The sequence below is a fragment of the Chionomys nivalis genome, chromosome X (genome assembly GCF_950005125.1).
Source record: "Chionomys nivalis chromosome X, mChiNiv1.1, whole genome shotgun sequence".
Taxonomy (NCBI): Eukaryota; Metazoa; Chordata; class Mammalia; order Rodentia; family Cricetidae; genus Chionomys; species Chionomys nivalis.
The window spans coordinates 2,260,539-2,272,194 of NC_080112.1; positions in this window are offsets into that span (position 1 = coordinate 2,260,539).

Consider the following 11,656-nt stretch of genomic DNA (forward strand, 5'->3'; position numbering starts at 1 on the left):
CTTAGATTCTTTATCCACAGCCACTTCGTGATAACTTTGGCTCTCTCTCCAGTGGATTTGAACTCTGAGACTTACCATCCAGGCTAAACATGTCACAGAGACCAGGGGTAGAGAGGTGGCAAAGGCTGAAGCAGGTCCAAGGCACATATGGAACATTCTGCTTGGTGAGTGCAACCAGCGGCAAAAGGCCACAATATATCTGGCCTCTCCAGAATAGGCTCCTCAATAGAGACAGAAAAACAGCAAATGGGTGAGAACAGGGGGAATAGAGGAGTGACAGCCAAGTACACAGGTCTTCTGGTCTTAAACAATTACTACATTTGATTTATTTTGTGTGTGGGTGGATAGGTGTGCATATCATGACATTTGAGTAGAAATCAGAGGACAAGCACTGAGGGTTGTTTATCGGCCTACACCATGTGGGTCCCAGAGACCAAACTCAGATTATTAGATTCACTAAATCATCTCAGCAGTTCTGAGTCTTCAGACTGAAATGATAAGAATGCTCTAAACATACTGAGCGGAAGCTGCTGAGTTGTTCATTTAAACTATATGCTTAGTGTTCTATATATCTTTTATCTCTTTTTTTCTATTTTTGAGATAAACTCTCACTAAGTAACCTTGAACTTGTGGTGATCCTCCTGTATCTGCTTCCTGAGTGCTAAGATTACAAGAGTGGGCCATTACTACACTCAATAATTATATCTTAACCAATCTTCCTTTTTTTATTTTGTTTTGATTTTTTTGTATTTTCATGGCAGGGTTTCTCTGTGTAGTTTTGGAGCATGTCCTGGCCTTGAACTCACAGAGATCCACCTGTCTCTGCCTCTCAAGTGCTAGGATTAAAGGCATGCACCACCACCGCCAGGTTTGTTTTGACTTTTGAGATAGTCTCCGGTAGTAAATGCTGAACTCAAATTCACTGCGTAGTCCAGAACGACCTTCTACTTCCACCTGCTGAGTGCCGAAGTTAGAGACATATGCTGTCATGCCTAGTCAAGGTTTTTATTTTAAGGGTGAAACCTCACAGAATATCTATTCACTGCTCCAGGCACCCACCTGCAAATTCCTTGTTGGATATGGTACCATTTGACCTGAGTCTGTACCATTCTAGGAATTGTTATCCAGGCCTCCAAGAGCACCAGTGGGGAGAAGTACCCTGGAGATAGTAATCACAAGATGGATCTGCCGTGACCTAGAGCAGTGCTCCCCAACCTCCCTAATGCTGCTACCTTTAATACACTTCCTCATTGTGGGGACCCCAAATCATTTTTGTTTCTGCTTCATAACTGGAATTTTCTACTGTTATGAATTGTAATGTTTTCCGGTGGTCTTAGGTGACCCCTATGAAAGGGGTCCCAACCCACAGGTTGAGAACCACCACACTAGGGGTTTCCTAGGACATAGCTGAGTTCCACAAGGAGGTAGGTATGTATTCTTGTTTCTGGTCTCGACAGAGCTTTAACACCTAGCATCAAGGAGAGGCTCAGGAAGACTTTCTGGAGGAGTCACCAACAGTGAGTAGACTAGGACAGGCAGAGAGAGCCTTGGCCTTGCAGAGGGTGTAGGGAACAGCCTTGGAAATGTGCCCTAGGCTTAGGTAGGAGGCTGAGCAGTAAACCTGCCAGTCTGTCTTCCTGGATGGGGGGAAAGGAGAGAGGTGCACTGTGCACTTTGAGGTTCTTCCTCAAAGTTGGGGGATAGGTCAGGGCAAAACTTCCGTAAATACAGTTTTTGTGCCTGGAAGGTCCTTGTGTCTGTGGTTTGCAGTCTGCAATAAGCTATAACTGCATGTCCAGCCCAGGGCCCATTGAGTCACTCAGCCTGGCCCTCTAATTTGGGGGCAACTCCCAGACCGTCCAGGCAGCACCTCTCAGTCTTTGAGCCTTCCCCTCTCCCTCTTTTACTTCCCTCTCCTTATGCCTCAGCTCTCTGAGGAAACAACCTGGACCCAGGCTGGCTGTAGCAAGGCTGGGAACAGAACATCCTTGCTGGCCAGCAGAAAAGATCAGCAACAGCAGCAGCAATCTCTTGCCCTCTGGCCTCCCATGCCTGGGAGGAGACTGGAAAGGCAGGGGGAGGGTAGTGGCGAGGAGGGAGATAGGAAGGAAGAACAGGCATTTCCTGAGGCCCCAGGACTCCTGAAGAGGAGGCAATCACACAGCTGTCTCAGCTCCTCAGGAACCAGTGGCAGCCTTATGCAGGGCTTGGGAGACAGAGCTCATCATTGTCAACACGTCTGTGTGTGATCCAGGCTATCCTAGAGAGGGGCTAGCTTCTGTGTTTGTATACCCCTTCAACTCTAGCTTGTATGCTTCCCCAGAGGTCTGGAGAAGGTTAGGCTACCTTGGGGAGCTACCCTAGTCTTCCTTGGCCTGCCTCACAGCCTAGGAAGTCCTTTCTCTTGCTGTACAGAGCCGAGAATGGCAGGAGGAGCCTAGCTAGCCCTTTAGATAGATGAGAAGCACATTCTAGAGCATCCAGCACTGCTTCTGGGAGAAGGTGCACTGCTGTGAACAGCTGCCATTGCCACAGGCACCTGCACTCTTGGGCACTTGGCTAGGAGACATTGCTGGCTTTCTGTTCTGAGTAGCCAGCCCTCCATCCATTATTAGGCAACTACTCCCCTAGTCTGCCCAGGGAAGACCCCATGGCAAGAGCTGATAGGACAGTAGCTGATGGAACATATAGAAGGGTCTATGTCTTGTAGAAGGGGCAGGGAGGAAGGGAGCTAAGAAAACTAGAGGCCCCTTTTCCTAGGCAGGAGACTCTCAGCCTGGCATGTGTGGAAATGGATCTGGCATTGGCTGCAACCTGACCCCCTATAGCTGGTTTGTAGCTGTTCTTGCTAAAGAGGGGCACCGTGCTGAAAGACAGACAGGGAAACCAGAGGATAGCTGCAAACATATTAGTTCTCTGAATATAAAATACTGACTTTTGGTGAGAATCCTTGGGGGACAGGGCTTGGGAGCCTGGCAGGTGCCTCTTGCAGAGGTGGCAGCTTCTGAGAAAACTTCCCAGGGACTCCTACCCACCAGAGCTCCTGCTAACCCAGTTGCTTGACTCATGAGTCTTTGGGTTTGGGGGTTCTTATGCCAGTCTTCCCTTTGAGTCTTTTCCTTCTATTTCCCTAGTGTGTCCAGTCCACCTGGAGAGTGACTGGACAATGGTTCTTCCATTTGTATTAAGTGACAGTCCAATGTCTGGCTTCTGGATAAGCTGAAGAGACCCAAGGGATACTTGGGAACTCACGGTAATCCACAGTTCATAAATTGAACAGATAGTGGCCCTGTCCACGTGGAATTTGAATACTGCTGGACTGTGGTCATGCCTGAAGAATTAAAGAGATGCTGGGACAAGAGCATATCAGCCTAAGGGGGCAGGGAAGACTTACCGAGGAGAAGGCAGTATCCTGGGCCGCCTTTTAGCACCCTCTGCAGTGCTCCTGTGGGCTCCCATGAAGCCAGTCCTGAGCAGGGGGCCTCAGCCTCCAGTACAAAGCCCAGCTAGAGACATGTTACTTGCACACCAGGGCCACTTCTTTAGCAAGCATCTTTCCCAGAATGCTTTGATAAGTCCTCACTCTCGGCCCTCTAGTTATGCTCATGGTTGATGCCCACACCGTCAATGAACAGAGTCAGAGTATGAGACCCACAGACTCTAGAGGGCAGCCCCTGCTACCACTAGAGTGAGTACTGAGTAATGACCTGGAATCTCAAGATGTACGAAATAGATGCTCGGTAAGTGGGGGGGGGAGAGGGGGCTCTGAGTATAGGAGGTAGAGCAATTAGGGACCCAGCTTCTGTCTACACACCCAAAAGATAACTGAGGTAGTGCTAGTGAGTCGAGCCTCCACTGTCTGGAAGCTTCCCAGTGCTGATGGCCAAGGCGTGGCTGGTAAAAGTTGGCACTCTCTATGTCAGGAGCTTTTTTTGACCTTCCCCTGAGGACATAATCACACAGCATCTCTCCCCTCTGGGTCACCAGGGCTGTAATTTCAGGGTTTGAAGGGGGCTCCTTGAAGACCCAGCCTGCGTGTGTCTAGCTATCTTTAGAGGCACAGTCTGGAGCATGGCCAGAAGAGAGAAAGTGAACTAGGACTGTACTGTGCACTATATGGATGGTCTTCAAAGCTGGGGAGCTAGGAGGAGGCCATGAGGCAGCAGGGACCTGTGCTCTTTCTTTAAATAAGGCTAGATCTTAGGAGTACTGTCTGGTTCTGCCTATGGCCCGTGGAAACAGAAGGCTCCTCTCACTCTAGTAGGTTTGGGGAAGGGCAGGCCAGGCCCTGTCTTTCAGAACCTCTACAGGTGCCTGACAGAGGGCAGTGCATAGGCCTGAGGACTGCAGAGTCCAGGCTCTCCGAGATGCTAGCGGCTGCTGAGGGGGTAGGGGCTAGGGGGTGGCAACAGGTTAAGCAAAGCTTATCCGGACCTTGGATGTAAAGCAAGAGGGAGGATTGGTGTAACAGAATGTGGGCAGATCAGGCAGGGAGGCTGGTGGGTTGTAGAATCTAGAAAGCTGATTGTATGGGAACAGGAGAAAGGGAGTAGAGGTGCAAGGTCCTGTTAAGGTCTGTAGGAGCCACAGGCCAACCCCAACAAATACATTGTTCCCCATTCTCATTTTCCACTTAAACTTAACAGTCATAGGAGCACCCTTCTGGTCCTTACTGCCATTGCCTTCAGTCCTGCTCTGTTACCTCAGGGCCCCATCTTAATATGGAGACTGATGAATGTCTCCTTTTTGCCACATGACCCTAGGACCCATTCTTTGCCATCACCACCAACTGGGTTGCTACTGTTGTATTCTCTCAGAGACTCAGCACCCTGAGGTTCCAGTTGGACTGCCTATACTCCTGGTGCCTAAGGAAAAGTAGGCAAAGTAAGCATGGCATCAAGGAATAGAGGATGCTGGGAAGCTCAGCCCCACCTGGGGTTCTTTGGTGGGATGTTCCTTGTATTACCAGCCCCGATTCTGGTTGCTGGCTTGCCCCTCTAAGATTAACACAGAACTGGAGGCCCTGGTCTCCAGCTTCTGGGATCCTCTAGCTCCAAGATCCCATAGTTCTTGGGGAATTGGATCATCCTTGCCTCAACTGTGTCTTGTTTGCTAGGTATCCTTAATTGGTGATGATCTGGGAACATAAAGTCATGTTCCCATTGTCTCAACTTGGTACCAGCCCAATTCTAGATTGCTCTTAGGACTAATGGAGGTTATGTTGATCACAGTCTAATTTCAACTTCTATCAGGAGGTGAGTCAAAAAATCATCTCATAGAATTTCTAAATTTAAATTCTCTGCATTGTGTTGGGAACATCACAGCAGTTACGCTCTCTGCCCCAGGCTCTGCCAGTCCATAGCAGCCTAATAGACAAACTGGAAATAACTCAGGAGCTATCCTTGAGGAGTGACTGTCCCTTGATCTTCTCCACCTATGTAAGGGATTCCCACCCGAAGGGTCTAGATCAAGGCCTGGAAGTTGCTGCCCTGACATACAGTAGGCCTCCTTGACTCATTAGCTCAACAGGGCTAAGCATTGGGAGGATGGGATGTTGGGGTTACTTATCCCACACATTCTGTGCTATTTATGTCTGAACTCAACTGTGAAGAGGGTGGGGCTGGGTGGACTAGGAGGCCAGGGCGGGATGGGCAGGGCTTGGGGTGGCTAGGCTGGAGAGGAGGAGTTGGGAAAGCTGGGAAAGCAGGTCCAGTGCCTCCAGGGTTGCTGACCTCTGACCCAGCCCAAACAGGAAGTGCCATATCTGTGGGCCCAGACCCCAGAGGAGAAGGAATGCATGGATGAGTCCAAAGCAAACATTCCACCAGCTTCATAGCCACCCCACCCCCAGTCTGCTTGTCCTTTTTCTGCTGAGAATGGGGGTGGGGGTAGGAGGGAATTGCTGCAAAATGAGACCAAAGCAAGACTGTATTCTCAGGCCCAGAGCCCAGCTGGAACTGGTGGCAGTGTCTTTCTCCTGCTGCATTCCACCTGCCTGTCACACAGTGCTCTGGTTTTGTAAGCTGTAGAAGCTGATGCAGCAATCTCAGCCACTTTCCCTGTGGCTCCTTTAACACAGGCAAGGCAAGGAAGTGTTTCATGGCCTCATTGGGGCTCCTCAGAGCGAGATCCTCAACCTAGTACAACTGGCCAGCCTTGTCTTCAAGATTCAGCCGGTCTTGTTCAGGTAGTCAGTCAATAACTTGGATCAGGGAATAGTCACTTCTAGATCCCCAGGCCTGGACGTCTGATGTAGGCATGGCTTTGCACAGATCAAGGCTTAGTCCCCAGTACCTGCTAAGTGAATGTGACCATCCTATTTTCTGATATCAGACTACATAAGTTATAACTTGGTCCTTCAGGAAGTGAGACGTATAACTTTAGGCAAATTGTTTTGCCTGCTTGCATCTTAGTTTCTCATCTTCAAACTGTGGGTACAGCCCTGGGGATTGGGCAGGCTGACTTTGGGATTGGTATGCATGGACAAGGATATGGATCATGGGATATGGAATGGATAAGGAGCCTCAAAGGTACTAATATGCAGCAGTCACCAGCTCCTGGTTGCTTTAGGGCAAAAGACAAGTGTTAGGTCTTCTCTATCAACCTGCACCAGCAACCAAATGTCACTGTAGGTCTTAGCCCTGCATAGGAAACTTAATAGAGGCTCAGCTATAGGTGGTTCCTGGAACAAGTAGGGCCAATTGCAAGGATTCAGGACTCTGATGAGGACAGGAACATGGGGAGGCTTACAGAGGAGCTGTGGCAACCAGGTCTCTGAGCCCCTTGCTGATGAAGCAGCATCTAGGATGTAGCCAGGGACTTCATGGAAAAGAGAGCAAGAGCTTTCAGTGCATGCAACTTAAATTTGAGATGGAGGTGGGGGTTGCTAGAGGCTTGGATGAGGTGCATTTATTACAGTTAATGCAAACCAGTGCTCCCCCAGTCCCTTGAACTCCACCAGGTCATATGCTAAATGAAAAGACCTTCATCAATCATGTGAAGAAGTGTGTGTGTGTGTGTGTGTGTGTGTGTGACATATAAGACTGTCGCAGCGGTACAAAGATCTAAAGATCTAATGGGGCTTAGCTTCCACCACGCAGAAATCAGATGGCAGAGCGAGAGCAAGAGTGAGAATGGAGCATGAGTACTGGGTATCTGCCAGGGCAGAGGGATTTAAGGAGGTTAGGCTGAGGGTAAAGTTCAGCTCACCACTTTCCTCTGGGCCACTATGAGCCCATGTTACTCCATGGTGGACCTCCGAGGCCCTTGCTCTGCTCAAAGTCTGAAAGAACAGAGGGGGGTAATGGCCAGGATGGGTGAAGACAGGAAAAGTGGCTTCTTTCCAGTGACCTCCAAGTGTGGCAAGCCATTGGGGCACCTCCTCTGCCGCCTATCCTTGCAGGCTGCAGCCCCCATGCCTTCCATCATCAGAGAAAGCTGCACAGTGCCACAGTCAAGGAGAAACAGGGGCTGAGCCTGTGTTTGACTAGACGCCAGCCCCCTGCCCAGGCCCCACGTTGTCGGCAGGCAGACGGGGGAGGGGGAGTGGAAAGCAGCTGGGTGGCCCCTCCCAGGCTGCCGTCTGCTTCTTTTGCCCCCTTGGCAAGAAGGGGAGAGGAAAAAAGAATAATTAAACCCAAACGTCCTGGTAACTTTTTCCTGGAACAAGAAGACACAGGGCGGGAGGTTCTGGTCCTGGGAATGATGGGTGGGACTGTCTGTGGGCCCTTGCCTTCTGTCTCTACTCCAGCCTGTCCTGTCTTGGTGAGCAACAGACCTTCATTAGCTTCTTGACAGTCCTTTCCTAACTTCCCTTAGGTTTTCCCACTCTCTCCTGTCCCCTTAAGCCTGTGGCCACTGGCCATTGCCCTAGTGAAAGGTCTGCTCATGCCAACACTCTAACCAGCTGTTCAAACCAGAGGAAAGGATCTTGTTCTAGAGCCTTCTGAGGGAGCTCGCTCCCTCCTACCCGGATTCCACGTTTCTGTCGTGTTAGAACACCCAGTTGTGGAGCTTTGTGACGGCAGCTCTAGGACACCACAGCTCTCTGTCCTGCTTCTCCCTTTCATGTCCCTCTTTGTCCCTATTGCCTCAGCTAAAACCAGCTCTGGGCCAGCTCCATCTGTCACCACAGCTCCACATGGGCTTCCTGGGTGCTGTCAGGACAGGCATGGACATAGCCGAGGGAGGAGGACCGGGAGGTTGAGGAGTGTTGGGGGAAGGCCTTGGAAGTTGGCACAAACTTAGAGGAGCAGGTGGTGACAGGGCCTAGGCTTCTTTGGATTGTGAGCATAGAAGGTGACCTGAAGACCCATCTGAGAGCAGGCCTATGGTGCTGGGGTTTCCTGATTCACAGTGGCCTCTATACTTTCCTGGGTTTTTGGAGGCCTTTCCTTCTTTTCTGGTTTCTGTATGTCTTTCAGAGAAATGTCCCCACAGAGTAGACACTCATGGAATTGATCCATGCCTGGGGTGCCAGGAAGTCCTCCCGCAGCTAGTTGCTGTTGGATCCCAGCACACTCAGGTATAGCTACAATTCAGCATACTCTTTATCATCTTTTTAAGGAAGTTAGTGCCAAGCTCTTAGAACCAGGGGTCATGAGGAAGGCACACTGCTCCATCTGTGCCAAGGTTTCTGGGAGCACCAACTGGCTAGCTAGGCCGTGGCTCCCCTGAGTCTCACAGCTCATATCTCCAGAAAGCACCACCAAATAAATGGTGGTAGACATTTCAGGAGATGGTGTGGTCGAAGAAGGCGTGGTCTTTACTCAAGGTGATGGTTAATTTTTATTGCCAGCTTGATTTTGATTACTAAGCACCTAGGACATTAGTGAGATACACCTGTGGTGTGTGTGTGTGTGTGTGCGCGCGCGCGTGCGCGCGCACGTGTGTGTGTGTGTGTGTGTGTGTGTGTGAGAGAGAGAGAGAGAGAGAGAGAGAGAGGGAGAGAGAGAGAGAGAGAGGAATTCCATAGAAAATTAACTGGGGACCTGCTCTGAATGTGAGTGGCACCACCCTATGTTGCTGGAGTCTTAAACTGAATAAAAAGGGAGAGAATGCCAACTATTTTAGTTTGCTTTCTATTGCTGCAATAAAAATCCCATCAAGACCAAAAGTAACTTGGAGAGGAAAGGGTTTATTTTAGCTTACAGTTTGCAGTTAATCACAAAGGAAAGGCAAGGCAGGAACTGAAGCAGAAGTCATGGAAGAATGCTCTTTACTGGCTTGCTCCTCATGGTTTGCTCGGTCTGCTTTATTAAATAATTCTGGACTACCCGTCTGGGGGCAGTACTATCTGCAGTAGGCTGAGCCCTCTCACATCAATCTTTAATCAAGAAAATATGTAACAGACATTCCCACAGACCAATCTGATGGAGTCAGTTTAATCGAGGCTCCCCTTTCCCAGGTAACTCTAGCTTGTGTTGAGTCGAAAAAACCTGTGGGGAGATGTTCCTATCATGCAACTCATTCCCTTGCATTCCCAGCATCAGCAGATGGCTGAGCCCTTTGGGGAAGGCAGAGAGGCTTGGTGAACTAACTCTAATGCTCCCTTGCTTGTGCCTCTTTGCTGCTTCCTCCAGCTGCCCTGGTACAATTCCCCTTGCCTGCACTCTATAAGCTTCTGTGCTGTAGACCCTGCAGGAAGTGATCATTGCATTTGAACTCCAGCAGGAAGAGGGGCAAGCCTGGCAATGTTTACAGCGAATTTCCATTCAGGTTAAGTTGGTTTCAGCTGCTTCCGATTCTGGGAGGAGGGGAGAGGAGGCAAGATGGGGGTGTATCTGCTGCTCAGGGCATAAGCCTTCCTGGGCATGATTCTAGGCCCATCCTAGTCAAGCAACACCCCTCTGGCCTCACTGTGGCTTCCTAGCTGTTGTTGAACCTAGACCCATTGAGGATATTCTTCTGTAAAGGGATCGGGGGACTTCCCCCAGTAGGTCTAAATCATGCGACTCACCGTGCTGGAGAGCTTCCTGCAGTGTCTTCTCTGGACTTGACCTTTAGCAGCTGGATATTGTAGATCAATGCAAAGCAATGGAACCTTTGGGCCACTTGTAGTCCTCATTCCCAGATTCAGGCCCAGGTCCCCCAGAAAGGAGGCAAAGGCTGCAGTGCCCCTTGGACGCATGGGCACGTAAACCTCAGGTGTCCAGTTTGTTGTTGCTCAGATCTGGCCACTCTAGGTTGGACAGACTCAGGAACATGCAGGCTGGAATCTTGGCAGTTTCATTCTGGGTCCACATCAAGCAACTATTTCCCATGCACCATCTTCTGTCCTTTGATACTCTTAAATTTCCCCCCCCCCCACATTTCTTTGAAGTAGTCAGTTCTTCTGATTGTCCCAGAGTAGGGCATTGCATTGCTGCTAACCAAGATCCACAGCAAGAGTTTCAGAAAGGCAGCCACAGTGACTGAGAGCTGTTTTGAAGGGTAGCCAGGACAAGAATGTAGGTCTGTATCCTCCTCACCCCTGCTGTGGGGGTAGGTGCTAGCAAAGAGGGGTTAACCACCTGCCAGGAAGAATGTGGTCAGGCCAGGGTCCCCCAGGGTTGGGGCATGTTTCATTTTGACATTGTGTTAGGCAATAACCATTTGGACCAGAAAGCATGAGGATGGCAGGGAGAGCGTTGCCTGCTTTGTGATGCCTAAGTCTGTTGTTCTAGGCCCAGGCCCTTGCCTACTTCCTGGCCTCTTCTGTACATAGCCTATGGCTTCTGAGGTGTCCCTGCCACTATCTTGGTCTCTTCTCTGGTCTTTCTGCTGGCACCAGGCTCCTGGCCCAGATTGGCAGGAGGTCCCTATAAGAATAAAGAGGCAGCCCTGCTTAGTCACAAACAACAAGAATCCAACTGCCAGTGACTGGGTCCAGTTAGGGTTCATACCCTCGGAGGGTTCCTCTCCTACCATGCATGCTTGACTTGACAAAGCCATGGTCAGTATGGACACTCATGAGTTATCACACCCAGCAAACAACTCATGGGGGCCATCAACCCTGGCTAATCCTTACCATTGTTGCTTTTGGGCTTCAGATTCCTTCTGGTTTTCTGACACCCCATCTTTCTTCCCTGGCACTCTTCTATGATCACTGCCCCCTCTTTGGCTCCTGGAACTCTGCTGGCCTGTAAGGGCTTCAGCTTCCCCACCATGGGCTCTGTCCTAGTCCCTAGGACAGCTATTGCCTTGGGTTGAGCCTGTTGGGTACCCATTCCATTGCTCAGACTGTGTTTACTCAGAGACCACTGGGGGTGACTTCTTTCTCAGGATCAGGACTGGCCTGGCAGGCGACTTACAGATGGGGGCTTGGTGAATTTGCTCCTTGAGAGTGGGTTAAGCCCAGCTCTGTCACCAGGCCAACTGCTCATCTTCGTGCCTGTTTGGATTGCCCAGCTCTTAAAAAGGTGCCAACATAGGCTGGAGTGGCTTACAGGCCTAGCCCTTACCCACCATGGGCTATTCATGGCAGAGTGGTTACAACCTCCTTTCTCTCCGGGCCTTCCACTTTTCCAGAGGAGAACCAGGGAGCAAGTGGAGTGCCATCCCATGTCACTGACTGTCTAACCCGCCTGCCTCTTAGAAATGAAGCAGTACTTACACTAGAGGCTCTCCAAATCCACTGGGACAAGATGCAGGCTGACTCTCAGCTCACAATGGGAGC